General features: G+C 45.0%; 1 protein-coding gene across 5 annotated transcripts in view; it reads right to left on the minus strand.

Moving 5' to 3' along the window:
* Positions 1-15,111, minus strand: part of ERBB4 (erb-b2 receptor tyrosine kinase 4) — a 671,761-nt gene that overhangs the window by 405,484 nt on the left and 251,166 nt on the right. The window lies entirely within an intron of this gene.

The raw sequence follows: 15,111 nt of genomic DNA on the forward strand, positions 1-15,111 counted from the left end.
GGGCTCCTGGCAGTTGCAGGGATAGTTACAGGCAGCAGACATTGTAAAACTGGCAGTTGCTTCACCTAACAAAATTTCAGCCCTTATTAGACATAAAAAGATATGTAATCCTTCCAGAGGTCAGAGTTAAAACCACTTTAGGTACAGCAGTTCAGCAAGGGCTTTAATGAACAACTAAAATTTTAAAAGGAGCAAAACCAAAAACCAGGACTACGTCTCACAATCTGAAGGCACGTTTCGAGATAGGTGACCTTTTATGGGAGGAGCTGAGGTGCAGAAAGGCAATCAAAATTATTTCTTTTTAAACTGAAATCTCAGGGAGTGTGTGAACTCCATTCAAAGTCTTTTAAATAAGTAAGAATTTTATAACTCCTGGCTGCGGGCTTAGCTGGCTCCAACGTGTTTGTGCAAGTGTGCGCAGATTACCATATTTGAAATGGTTTCCACTCAGTGCTGATCTTTTCACATTCATATCGTCAGGCCGATCGAGCTGAGGACACCAGCCCCAGGACTAACAAGTGCTGTAAGGTCTCTTAGAAACAACTCTCCGCATCTCCCAACACAGGGGCCATAAGAAACCACCCTTACCACGTTCACCTCTCCCACTGCTCTGCCTAAGGAAAGACGGAAAACTTCCTAAAGAAGGTTGCTCCAAATGTCACCTGAAAAATCCTTTTTCAGAAAATAAATAAATATACCTGCAGGTAGTTTACTCCTCCCTGGTGCACAAAAGCGTGCAGGCTTCAGCAACAGATCTGCAGCAGGATCTCTACTGCACAAATTGGCTATCTCTCACTTTGTGATGATAATCTAACAAGAACAAGAAACAACATTAAAACCATCAAACCAGGTGCAAAACAGTTGCATGAACAGGGATTTTTCCTGCCTTGCGCGGTTCCCTCTCCATCCAGCGCTTGGGGCATGGGTGTCTGCACTGTGGGACACAACACGGCCCTCTCCATGGAAGACAGACCCAGCATGCCAGCTCCCGGCACAGCTCCTGGTTCCCAACAGCACCCTTGGGTTTCCTTGCACACTGTTTCCCCAAGCAGCATGTCTGTAACGGAAGCTGGAAAAGGAAAAGGTGACCAAAAGTGCGCAGAGCCAAGCACGCAGAAAAGCACCCACTCACACCAGGAACCACATGCTTTAAACCTCTGCACACTGAAAACAAAATATTGAGATAAATGACATAAACCCAGTATTTCCCATTGATGCTGAATAAGCATTTCATTCCACCTCAGGAACATCAGAAAACACGACAAGCGTATGGGGTTGAATGCTTGTGGCAGGAAGAACTGGGGAACTTTCCGATGATAACTGGCATGCAATAACCTGCATTGCCGCAATCCCTTAGGGGAAAAGCATACTTACTAATTACCTCTTCTATTAAAGAAAAACAACACATTTTGGTCAAACACCAGGCTTACAAAGCCAAAGCAAAATAGTATTTTAACATTTTACCAAAATTTGCTTTCTGAATACTTCCAGCCAGCTCTGTTTAGCCCTACGCTGCTCAGCCACACATCCACCAACACAAGCGGAATCGATCCCAAAGCGGGCAATGGCAGGGCTGCAGATGCAAACATATTGATGTTGGTATAGATTTAAATGTGCTGGACCTACTCTGCCCAAGGAAATGCTAGCTTGCCTACTAGGAACACCTGTAGCAATGCCATTATTTCATGATTTTAGGACTTTGCCGTTTCATCAGCATAGTCAAAGCGTGCACCGGCTGAGCACGTGCCAGATCGATCTGCAAGGCGAGGGGTCTTCATTGCAAACGAAGCAAAATTTCTCTATTTCAGTGGCCAGTAATGGAGAAATTTTTGATCAAAAGGCCATAATAACGTCAAGGAAAAGATCACATGAAAACACTTCCTTTGGAATGACTGGATTTCCTTGCACACAACACGCATTGCTTCCCAACAAGCTAGCTCTAACCAGATGTATTTGATTTTACATTCGATCAGTTTGAGTGATTTTGGTGTCACCCAGCAGCGCAAGAAATAAATGGCCTTTTAACTGCGTTTTATTTTTATATATGCTTTGTTCCACTAAAATAATTCATTGTATCCTAATGAAATCAGCATGACTGGCTCCAGGAATGAATGAATACTCACTCTCCGGTGATGGGTATTTATGTGCTGGGGCAGAGGGTCTGTAATGGAAGATCTATCATTAGTGCCTGAACCCGTTTTATCTTTATTTCACATGGTACAAGCTAACTGAGTGTTGTTTTGGGGGTATAATTGATATATAGCTGAAACAAATCAGCTCCCCAGCTAAGTGAGGAGATGAAGTAGTGGATAATCTATGGTTTAAAACCAGCTGTTCTGCTGAGATCAAATGATTACTTTGGCACTGAAATGATTAGCTGACAAGGGAGCGTGTTTCAGCATCCGCCGTCACTACTGGGCACTGCTGCTGTAACCTCTGGCCACACTGATGCCAGGCACCAGAGCTAATTGACAGCATGGCTGGGATCAGCTCATGGTTTGCTAAATTGATGGACCTCACCTGGCCTCAAAGACGAATATCAGCATTTTCAGGAAACAAACAGGCAGAGGAGGTGGGAAAGGAGGATACCCAGCCACCGGTCAGATGACTGTGACTGCAACAAATGCCAGCAAAATATTTTAGGTTTAAGCTGCGCAGCTGTCTCTGCTCTCTACAGTAGTTTTAACACAGCATAAATATTTGCAAATATTTTCCTCTTTTTTCTCTCTGCTTGCACATCTCTGAATTAATGAGAACCGAAATTCACCCCATCCCTTTCTGCAGTGACCTTCCGTTGGGATTCCTGCAATGGCTGTTTTTAACGGGTTTCCCTATTTTAGGCAAGGGAAGGCAAGGTACCACCTGCTCATGAGAACATCACATGAATGGGACAGAAACGCAGGGAGGACACAGGTTTGCAGTTGCCTTTTCTTTTTCCTTAATCATCTTCTGTGCTTTCAACTACAAGAGCCTTTTCCAAATAATCTGAAGATAACTGAGGTTGCACAGCAGATGAAACATAAACATGTTCATGTAAGCAGGTTGCAGAGACTGGCTACCACAGCAGCAGGGACGTTCAGCATTGAGCTTGCTGGCTCAGAGAGTGGGAGAGTAACCCATCTGCAGAGTGCACCTTCCTTCTTCCTTTTACCTAAAAATTCACCAGACTCCAAAAGAAATTAAACATAGTATTTTAAAAATGACAGCAATCTATAATACCTATTAGGTCAGGTTTTCCACACCCATATCAAAGCAAGACTGCTCCTTACAACAGATATATTTGCTTCTAGTTGATCACAGCAGGTTTGAAAGAAATCCAGTAACATCTTCTGCTTCCCAAAGAGGTTACTCCACACTTTTGCAGAGACAGCCATTAATTCCCTGATATTCACTATGGATTTTACTTTCTTAGGCCTTCACTCTGCAACATACTTTTGAAGGATGAACTGTCATTATCATTCCTGAGGTATGCATTACACAGGGTTGTTGCTTTTGATTTACAGCAGCAATACAACATGTGCCTCACCGTCCCCTTCACTCTCCCCTGTTCTTCAGCCCTTTCTGGAAGGGAAGCCGATGAGTACAGAGCTGGGGGATTGTTTTCAGAAGCCCCCTTCCAAATTTAAGGCAGAAGTCCTTCTATGTGCAAACAAGCAATGCTTGTCTGAAAAGGGTTTAAAGCAATGATGTTTCATATCTCAGGCTTCCCCATTTGGAGGCAGCAATATACTTGCAGGTAGCCATGGGTTTTGGTGGGTTTCCCTGCTGGTTTTTTCACAGGTTGTCGCGTGCAGTGAGACACAAGCACTTCCACTGTCACCATGATTACACAGAATTATAATCAATTTATAATGCTTTACAGTTCCTTTGTTGGCCCTTAGGATCTGAATCAATCCCAAAACATCAGAAATCAGAATGAGTGGCTCTGGCCACCATTCAGGCTCTTGGACCACTTGGCTACATCCCTTCCATCCTATTAAACTTGAATGGCATTTACTTTGAGGGTCTCGTATCCCTCTTGGGCTTGTTAAGGCTTCTTTTCTTAAAGCATGAGCATACTCTCTCACAAAGTGTATTTTTGGTATAACCTCTCTCTCCAGTGAGCAACATTAAGTTATCACTATTATTTTTCCTGCATAAAACAGCGCAGGTTTGTCAAAATCGGCATGGTATTTCCAATTTGCCTTTTGACATTTTCAAGTTTATTATGTTCAGACAGTACCTCAAAGCACTTCATTCTTCCTCTCCGGTAGGACTAATCACCACCAAAGGGGGAAAAGAAACACTATGCGCTATTCAATACAGCATGCAGACCCTATTATCCTCCTACTAACTTCAAACAGAAGTACTAGAAGTCGATGAGACCAGCTGCACTCAAACGACCTGCAGAAGTACTGCCTTGAACTAGGTCCTTGTCACTTTAGCCAACACCTCTTGATTCCACCTCTCCATGATGATGTTTGACACTGGGGACATCTCAGCTGAGAAGTCTGTGGTACTTGATTTCATACCCCATAGGATTCAGCACTCAGAGCCAGCACGTGGTTAAGAGAGATGTCCTTGCTGCCTGCTTGTTGGGTTGAGCAAACTCAACCTCAATCCCAGAAAGACACATCCACTATCACCCCCCGGCCAGCTTCAGTCTCCCTAGCTCCTCATGTTACTGATTTGTTATTAGTTAGAATTAATCATATTTAATTTTAATAGGAATATGGAACTATAAGAAATATTTTAGCAAAATTATATATTGCATTCTATATATTTAACCACCAACTAACAGCTATTGTGAAATCTCCTGTATAGCCCTGTATCAAGGCCGGAGGAATTGGTTAAAATCATCTAGTAGGAACATTTAGAACTTAGATAACAGATGTCAGAATTTTAAAATAATAGGAACTTAGGAACTTAAGAAAATGTATTATGTGTAACTATAAGAATTCGAGTATTGTCTGAAATCAGTTAACCACAGAAGCTTTGGTAAAGATTTACCTCGATCTAATTAATGAGAATTCCAATCAGTAGAGTTAAGTGAGATTAACCAATGATTGTTTTAGTATAAGAATATTGATAAGGTGGTGTGACTAAGGGCCAATCACTAGAAATATTAGATTCAAGAATTAACATTCAATGTATTTTATGTAAATCTAATACATGATAGCAAAAATCGTACTGCGCAGAATCACATGAAAGGTCAACTATCGGACAAAGTGAGGAAGACTATGGAAGACCACCAGAGGGCTTCTGAAGACCACCAGAGACCTTCACGGCGCCTGCGTAAAGGACATTTACATATGCTAATAACTTCCCAGAAATCTAATGAATATGTATAACATTACTCGGAAATCTAATGAATATGTATGAATAAGTTTAATATAAGGTGTATGATTTTGGTGTTCAGGTGTGCGTGGTTCGTGAGAGGACTCGCCCGCGCACCCGGCCGTTAATAAAGAAGTGTCTGCTTATCTACACTAAATTGGTGTTGATAAGTTCTTTATTCTGAGTTTTTCGGTAACACTCAGACCAGACCCATACAACAGAGCAGCTTTTGCTAGGACACATCCTTGTGAACACTCCCTTGACGTGCTGTTTTTGAGGTGGATGTTCAGGAAGGCCAACTTCTCCCTCCACCCCAGCCTTCCTGGGTACCTACTCAAGATGCCTGCGTGACACAAGTGGGGCTGTAATTAGATGGGCCACTACTAGTATCAGGTTTGGGGTGGGAGGGTTGCTGTTGCTGAATGCTGCAATCTGCACAATTGTGCTGACATTTCTGAACTATAAAAGCCCCCCCGGCAGGCGTCTACAGAGGAAGCCTTTAAAATTGATCTGGTTTAGCACAAAAAGTGTTGGCTAAGCCTCCATCCATCCCTCTGCTCCTCCACCCCTTGACACAGCTTACAGCAAAAGACTTTGCTTTCCCTTTCATATGGCTTTTAACAGCAATTCAAGCCCATTGATCCAAGACTCTGAGTCAGTGTATTACAATGCAAGATTATTCAACTCTCTGAGAGTCGGTTTGTTTAACTTCATCTTATTCCATAGTAAAATGGGATTGGAGGGAGGGAATGCTAGAGGAAAAATTGGCAACATATTGCTTAAATGCTCAGCAAAACAGAAAATTATCACTCAAAGGGAAGTTTAAAATACTTCCACTTGGCACAGGCTGCTATACCACAATTACGAATGTATCTACATGCCTATATATACCTCGTCTGTGCCTCCCGACTTCAATCTCTGATCCACGGAAAGATTTCAGAGGGCGAGTGGACAAAGAGAATAAATAAGCTTTAACAATATCTGAGCAAAGCTTGTCAGTGAACAGCGTGAAGCAGTGGAGTTTATGCCATCTTCTAGCTAGGGTTAAGACTACACTTGAAAACTCATTCACGTACCATTTACACCAAATAACCTTTCTTTCTACAGTTGGAAGAAAACTACTCATTTGCTTTATAACCTAATAAAACCATTTATAATTTAAAAGTGTTTGCAACTAGTCTGTTGGTTGGTTTTTTTCCTTTTGGTTAGTTTAACTTTACTCCATTGTTTGCTTTAGTCTAGCTTCAATTAGTAGGGGAGAGGTTTACATGTACAAGAGTAAGATCATTAACAGCGTAAGGTGGTTGAAAGGGAGGACATAATTGGTTTCACTTGCCTAGAGGGAAGATGAGCTTCTAAGAGAAACAACACCTAATTAAGAAGATTTGCACTGTTTTATTTTTAATAATGTCCTCCACTCCACTACCAGCGTTTTTACAGTACCCATCACAGCAGCTTCTGGGTTCTGGCTTAGCCACACCTATTTTGCAGACACACAGGAGCTGACAGCATCAGACCCATTCATGGACAAACAGACGGAAGAGTCTGATGAGACGCTAAACAATAGGAAAAGAAATAAATTAATAGTCTGTATTTAATTAAAAAAAAATAACAAGCCTAGACAGAGCCATGACTCTCAACAGTTGCTTTTGTTCCCGTTAAGAATTTGACTCCCGATCTGTATTTTTGTCAGTGGCTAAGATTCAGAGTGCCAGGACCAGTTGGAAAGCACAACCAGTTTGTCAGACACTCGGCTGCCGATGGACAGGCAAAGGCAGGTCAGACAGCGGACAAGTGAGGTGACAGTGCTGGCCCAGGAGCTACCCTGGACCGACACAGGGCAGCGCATGGAAGGAGGTTTACCTGCACCTCAAAGATCCCTGGCAGATATTGTCCAAGGAGTAACGTGCTTCCCCCAGCAGGTGTTGATCAGGAAGGGAAGGGCTGGGGTCAGCATGTACCTAAAAATACAGCCCCATATAGCAGGCTGTTAGGAAAGGAACAAGATCTGTGTTGGAGAGAAGAAAAAGGGAAAAAGCATTCCTAGCTATTGCTGATGCTACACGACCACAGTGCAGGAACGAATCTATTTTGCAGACTACTCATCAGTTTAAGCAAAGAGTCCCTAGACCTCTCCGTGATATTCCCGGGATGATGGCAGAATTTGCCAGCTCCTCCAAATGCTTTCCCCTACCATTAGCATCCTCCACACGCTACCCAGGCTGAACTGCTGCCAGCCAGCACCCATCCACTGCATTACCTCTGACAAACCTGGAAAGCACTCCACCTGGAGCGGTGAACCCCACATCCAGGCCATATTTTTGCTACTGGGGCCTCTTGCACTTCAATCTCCCAGCAACGGGTCTGGCAATACTGTTGAATGGCAAAAATCACTTGCAGCCATGGCTGGCACCCCGTCACAAGTCGAAGCGCTCCCACACCGTGCCTCCCACACCCACCTGGGCTTGCAGGTACCCCTGCAGCATCCAAAAGCTGCCAGAGGGGCTCATGAGGTTCAGCAGGACCACCAAGAAGGACAGACCCCTGCTTCACATTGCGAGGAGGACTGGTGCAGCCCCTCGGCATGGGGGAGCTGCCCCACATCACCTCCCCAGTGCTCTGCTCTGCCTAACAAAGGGTGGCTTTGCTGCAACCAGGAAAACAGGATAGCAAGTGAAAAGGGTATTACTGATCTTGAGCATGCGCGTGGGTCTGGGTTACTCTGAACAATTTAAGTCAGGCTTCTTTTATCTTTCTCCTACTACTGCTGCCATGCACATGAATCAGACAGGCTTCCCAGGCGGCTGGAGGTGGGGTGCCTCCCATACAATAGGAGCTGAAAGGAAAATGCTAATAGACAATTTAAACAGACTCCTTAATCATCCTGGACTTCAAATCCTTACCTCTCATCCCCACATGTGATACAGCTAAAGGATGCTCCCCTCAACGGAAGTGGACACAAGCAAAGGCTGCAGGAGAGCTGAGGAACCTCTTGGCCGCTGCCAACCCGGAGAAGGGGAAAACGAAGCCCCACATTGGGATCCATCCCTACATCCTCCCAGAGCCCCAGCAGGTGAGCCTCTCTGAATATCCCGTACGTGGGTGTGCATTCGTCAGCAAAGGGCCTGTTGACGCCACTTACTAGTCACTCCACATGCATGACAGCATGTGTTTTATACAGCAAATCGATCACAGCGATATGGATGCAAGGGAACGTAGCCACTAGTGCCCCAGTGGCTTCGGCAGCACTCCCGAGAGCAGCCCTGCAGCAGATGGGAAGTGAGGAGCGGCCCAGTACCGTCCCCAGCAGACCCAGGCTCCCCTGGAAAAAGGCACTGTCTGCAGCCCTCTTCCATTACAACCTCCCCAAAAAATGCTTCCTAGGGGACCGCACAGCACCTGGCACACACAGATGTAAAAAGCTGCTTTACAGTCCATCCCTGCGCCAAAACAGGAGCCTGCACTTCCACAACACAGAACTCTCCTCCTAAACACAAGTGGTTATTTGAAACTTTATCTTTTATACAAAGCCACCAAAAATAATTGCTAAATTAATGGGGCAATAGCTAATGTACATATATTTGGTTACAGCTTGGCAAACCCAGCTCGAGGAGTAATTGTATATTAATTCTTCTCTACGTTTGTTTTGCAGAAGCTAAAAATCTGATTCAAGAAGAAAAGCACCAGCTTGCAGAGTCTTTAAGTTTCTCCCAGTCGACAGCAAAGCCCAAATTCCATTGCAGAGCTGACTTGGGCTGCTTGTTGATGTTGCATTGCTAGTAGGAAAAGGAGGAGAGAGGAAAGAAAGGCTGCACAACTGAGTTTTTCTGTTTATTTTAGGGAGAGGAGGTTGGTGGTGTGTACAAAAGAGAAAGGAGCCTCCCAGCCCAGTTAATTCTGCCTGTTGCAATGCCCAGGACAGGTATAAAAATAAAAGAATAGGGCTGGGAGAAGTATAAAACCCAAGTCAAAATCTGGCTGTGGGGAATTAGCAAAAGCATTAGCTGCTTGGAGAGACAAAGCTGCCAGGTTTGTAAACAACATTAAAAAAAGGCTCAGCAAGAGCCGGACAGAAATAGCTGCGTGGTGAGCAGGGCTGTCACGACAGGACGAGGAGGACACAGGAGATGGGGAGAGGGCTCGGGGTCACCCCTCAGTGTTCTGCAGCTCCACCGAGGTCTTGTGGGAGGGAGCAGCCACTGCAGCACAGGGGCAGCACAGCAGGCGCAGGGCAGCTGTCAGCCAGCTGGGATTATTTGTCTCCCCAAGTAGGCAAGCGTGGCCAGGTGCAAGGGGGAAATCCTGGCAGAAAGGCAGGGAGGGAGGCAGATGGGAGGTTGGTGGCCATGCAGGCAGCTTTTTGGGGGGAAGGAAGGGGAGGCGGGAACGGGGCCCCTGTGCTGCTGCATTGCATCTAGCAGACAAGATGCACCAGCAGCAGCCAGAGGCTTACACCAAAGAGGCCTTGGCAGAGGTAGGAATTGAGCAGTACCATGTCCTGTATCTACCAAAAATGGGTTGAAATCAGACAGGCTGCTGAAAAGGGGGTTCTGAGAATCCAGAGAAGGGAGGCACAGGGGCTGCTAAGGGCAGTCTGTGGAGCTACAAGGACATATCTGCATTAGAGACACCTGACTGGGACAGCACGGGAAAACAGACGCTGCAGAGATGTGGATGCTTTCCTATCAGTGTAACATAAAGGCAATAAGCAACTGAAGCACAAAAATAATGTAACACCTCTGAACTCATTTAGGCCAGAAAGCACTGGATGCCTTTTACCTACTAGCTGGGGGGCTCTGGGAGTGGTGGGGTCAGGATGGAGCTGGGTGAGATTATGTTAGGGATTGCGTGGCATGTGACATTCATCTTCAATAGCAAGGACCAGGCACCAACCACCCAGGTGCTGTCCCACACATCAAGGGATGAGGGCAATGGGAACACCAAATACTCACTCACCAATTACACTCAGCTACTCACCACGGCTGCAGCATCGGCTTCCCATTTCACTACCCACTTCTGACTACAGGACGGGTCTGGAAGACCCCACAAATCCGTGCCATTCCTCACCTTGGCAAACAATACATCCTGGTCATTTTGAGACCAGTTTGAACCACAGGGATTATTTTAAGCTACTGTTTCTGCAAAAGCAATGGAAAACAACAGAAGAAACTGTCCTCCTGGAGAAGAGCTGTATCACACATGCTTTTTGCAGTTAGCCTCTGCTCCCACTCCACCCTCTGGAGTCTCGGATCCAACTCACTTTAAATACGGCTCGGGTTCATCCAGCACAGTTGGCAGCTGATCACAGCCAGCATAAAACATTTTGTCCCTTCCAGAAGCATGGCCCAGCATGCCACTGGTCTCTTGTAACCCACCCAGCACAGCAGTTGTGTTTATTGCTGTGTGCACAGCATGCCTTAGCCAGGTTTACACAGCAAATTGGAGGTATCCTCTTTCCACCTGGATTTGTGTGGCACACAGAGCCCTGCCCCTCAGGCCGCTGCTGGAACACTATTCGGCTCTTTATGCTTCATTTTCTAATGGGTAAGATCCTGGCAGGGCAATTACAAATACATAAATACATGTATTTGATTTCCAGGTCTGTGTTTACCTGGAGGCCACTTTGCCTCTTGCCAGCCAAGGACAAAACACAGGCTGGCAAGCCTCTCCTGATGTAACTCACTGTGGGACAAATGCTACAGGGCATCTTTGCCCAGCAAACCCCCCAAAAATCCCTGTGCTGGTGTAGGGCCAGACTGCAATGCTTTCCAAGCACTTCTGGGCAAAATCCCCCTCCATGTAGGCATAGCCACCCCATAGCCTCTCTTTTCGGGAACTCCTGACAGGCATTACACTCCACATCCCACTCCCTTTCTGATGACATGGGACCTTATTGAAGCCTGTCAGGTGGGAATTAAGATACTATTTTGCTGCAGAAGAGGATGCAGAGCTGTGCTGCCAGGCCTTCAGGAGCAATACGTATCATCACAATGATCCGCTGAGCAAACTGGACAAGGCAATATCCTCCCATCTCTGCGCTCCCCTTCCCAACACCTCTGTTCAGACTGCCAACTCTCTCTCCATGCCCACGTCTCTGCTGAGCTCTGCTGCCGGAGCTTTCAGAACAGTCTGCTTAGACGCGTTTTTCTATAAAAGACAAAAAAACTTTAAATAAAAGCTTAACCAGAAGCAGCTCTGAATGGCAGCACCGTTTGCAACCAACTCTTCCCCTGGCTGCTCTGGCAGTCCTCCTTCCTCAGAGGGGTCTGTCTGACTCAGACTTCCTCCAAGGCTATAACACAATCAGAAGCAAAAATACATAAAGCCCTAACTCCCAAATTCAATATGCCACAAAGTCTAAACGTGATTGTAAGGGAAGTGACAAGTATGGGCCAGTGCAGGTTTTCACCAAGCACGCAGTTATGTATGCTGACAAAGGGAAGATGGGGCTATACATCTTTGCAGTAACTGCAGCAGCTGTAAACCTGCCCACCATGAAACGCCCACCCTGCTAAGTGGCAGGCAGATAGCTGCCAATGTAGCTTTGGCTGAGGGTGCTACAGAGGCACCATGGAGGTAAATGAAAAAAGAATTTATAAAGTGGTGGTAGATCATTTTTGAAGGCTGTTGATTGCAGTTAGAAATAAGTTTCATAATCGTTTGGGAGAGTTATTGCAGGGAACAGCACAGAACTTTGGTCATGTCTTCAAAAATAAATAATCTGAATGGTTAAATAAAATCCAGGCACGAGAAGATAATTTACTGACCGTGAATTGCTAAAAGCCTGGGGATTAGTCAAAGATAACTCTCATTTACCAAATGTGTTTAACAGAACAACAGTGCTTGCAGAAGATTGTTTTGTGGTATACTAATTGCGTATTTTATTTCAAAAATTGTATACAGAGATGCTATTAAGAAATAAGAACTGTCCACAATACAAACTCTCAGCTTTGCCAAGTGAAACTAGAATAGGTCCCTGTTTCTGAAACCAAACAGTCATTTGCCATATGAACCAGTGCACAATCTGAGCTTTTCTCAAGATTTTTTTTTTTCTGAAATCTGAAGCAGGGAAATAAATCTCGGCTCTAGCCTTGATGAAACTCAAGACACGCACCACCTCAATAAGCTCATCTAGTTTCACAGAGCTAGTCCTAGCACAAAAGCCTGGCCCATGCAATCAGTTGAAGGATGCTAGTGGGTTGGGAAGCAGTGGGAGATGGAGCCCAACCTCTTCCCGCTGTCACTGCTGACTTGCTGGATGAGCCTAGACATGCGACAGAGACAAGGGAGTTCTCAGGGCCTGTTTTCCACCCAATTGTTTGTCCTGCCCCGTTCAATCATGTTCTTGGAAACAGTAGGTGCCTTTCCCTACTGCAGCATCTACGCCAGTGGAGAGCCTGCTTTGGCCATGACAGGGAGTTGCTACTCCAGCAGCAATGTGCTGCATTAACCTAAGCCTCATTTCATTGCCAAAGCTTGTGGTGGTGGGACTCCAAAGACTGAATTACCCCAGTGTACATTTTCTGTGGGTAGGTTGAGCCTCGGAAGAATAATAAAGAAAACCAGCTATCAGCCCGCAGTCAGAAACATCTTGCCTTTCCCAGCACTCAGGCTCAGACACATTTCTTCCTCCTACTGAGCTCTCCTTTCCCCTGCCAGGACTCCCATTGCGACTGTGGTGCAGGGAAGCACTGAGCAGCAGAAACATAGCTAATGGAGCTGGAGGGTAGCACATGCAGAGCACAATTTCATATTGCAATTGCTCACCCTTCTTTTGGCCACCCACGGGCAAGGAATACCAAGCCAGGAATAGCAAGGAATACACAACCAGAAGCAAAAATAAAATACGTAAAACAAAACCAGAAGATTTGTACTCCTGTTTTGCACACATACAAGAATGCTAGGAAAAAAAACCACTGGTACGTGCAATCCCTTCTTACAAAAATAAAGCTCCTCGTGATCTCAAAGCCATGGACTCGCTTGCAGGCCTGGAAGTTTAAGTGGTTGAACACTTCATTCAGGTGATAGGCAGCCCTTTTTAGTCTTAATCAGCAGATATCCAGAGACCTAACTCCTAGACATAAAGCAAATCTACTTAGGGAATAAATGTCTAAATAAATATGAGAGATGGGATGCTGATCTTTTAATGTTCCTCTGCAGGGTAAATACAATCATGGGGTTTTTTTCACTTCAATTCATTTATGGTATTCTTTTATTATTGCATGATAAAAAGGCTCAGCATGCCTAGCTCGCTAGGTCTTCCCTCCGTCCTGGAGTGAGAGGCTGCTCAGCTAAGCTGAACACTAACGAGAACGCAGGTGGGCACACAAAGCCATGGTACTTGTCAGCCAGACATACAGGTAACCCAGGGGTGCATCAACTGCCTACCTGATGTCTGCTTGGTGGAAGGAGAGTGAAATTATTGCAGCAGAGACTAAGGAAAACTGGAGCAGGCTGGAGGAGCATCATCTTGCACAATGAGTTCACCATATTTAAGTCTGAGAGAGACAAACAGCCTTTCTTTTAGTTATCTCCCATCTGCCACCTTCATTTGGCCATTAAAACCATTTTTAAAATGATAAAACAAGTAATACTGCCTAACTAATGAATGTCGAATTATCGGCATAAATATGCCAACATTTATTTATTTATTTGCCTCCCCAAGAACATGCTCTCCTCTGTTTGGTTTTCTATTTTAATGACTACAATTTATCATATTAACTAGACTTCCAGTTTGCTGGGGTTTTTTCAAGTTCTGCTTTTTGCTGAGACATCTGTGAGAGGGCAGACACAAGTTAAGAGAAGTAACAAAACTAATAAAAAAGCGATAGTACCTGTCACCAAAAAGCACAAGTGACTGAACCACCTTCATTTACTACACAGGGCCCTTCTTTCTTGCTCTCATTTGCCGATTTTACTGCCCACCTTCCACCAATACTTTACTCTGCTTATAGCAGCTCTCTACAAGGAACTTTAATTCCCTAATTTCCAAATAATTTGCTTTCCCTACCTACCAGCAGGCAGCATAAGAAAGAAGAGAAGCCAAAGCGTGAGAACCATCTCTGGTGAATTTGAGCCACGCACAATGGCCCAGTCAGGGGTTTCAGGAGGCATCTGAAAATCCAGTGATGCCTGAATCGGTGTGGGGATCCTGCCCTCACAGGAGGTATCTATCTGCCGCCTGTCTAACATGATGGGAAACATTAGTCCAGCTGCACCAAGGCTGTATCTATTTCAGAGCACAAGCATATGTGTTTTCCCCACCTGTCACAACTGTGAAATGTATAGATAGCATTTACTTCCTGGGCATTTGTCACTCAAATTAACAGGCAACCTGTTAGTCTGAGTGCAATTAGCACCCCAAACTTTATCCAGATGTATCTAGTAGCTGAATTTTGCTTGCAGATCTTTTAGCAGCCTGGTGTACACTTTGAGTAAATACAGGCCAACGTATAGAGTAGAAATCCTGTGAAATCCCCAACAAATTTAACATGAAGCAAAACTAAACACGTTGTTGAAGAATCTGCTTTGCCTTTGTTAGAACTTGTAATGGAAAGTTCACCTTTTTACAAACTGAAATTGAGCACTACGTTCACCCAAGACCCGGCAAACTGAACGACTGAGTACAACACAACCTGCTGGGGCAGACTCCTGCAGCCCTTTTCCTGCTGCTGGATTTAAACTTCACCACTCCCCCTAAGTGCTTTTTATGAAAATGCCAGCTACATACAGACACGTATCTTGAAACATGACATTAGCATTCTGCAGAAGTATATGCGAGCGACGCCATATGAT

The sequence above is a fragment of the Haliaeetus albicilla genome, chromosome 4, assembly GCF_947461875.1.
Source record: "Haliaeetus albicilla chromosome 4, bHalAlb1.1, whole genome shotgun sequence".
NCBI classification, from domain to species: Eukaryota; Metazoa; Chordata; class Aves; order Accipitriformes; family Accipitridae; genus Haliaeetus; species Haliaeetus albicilla.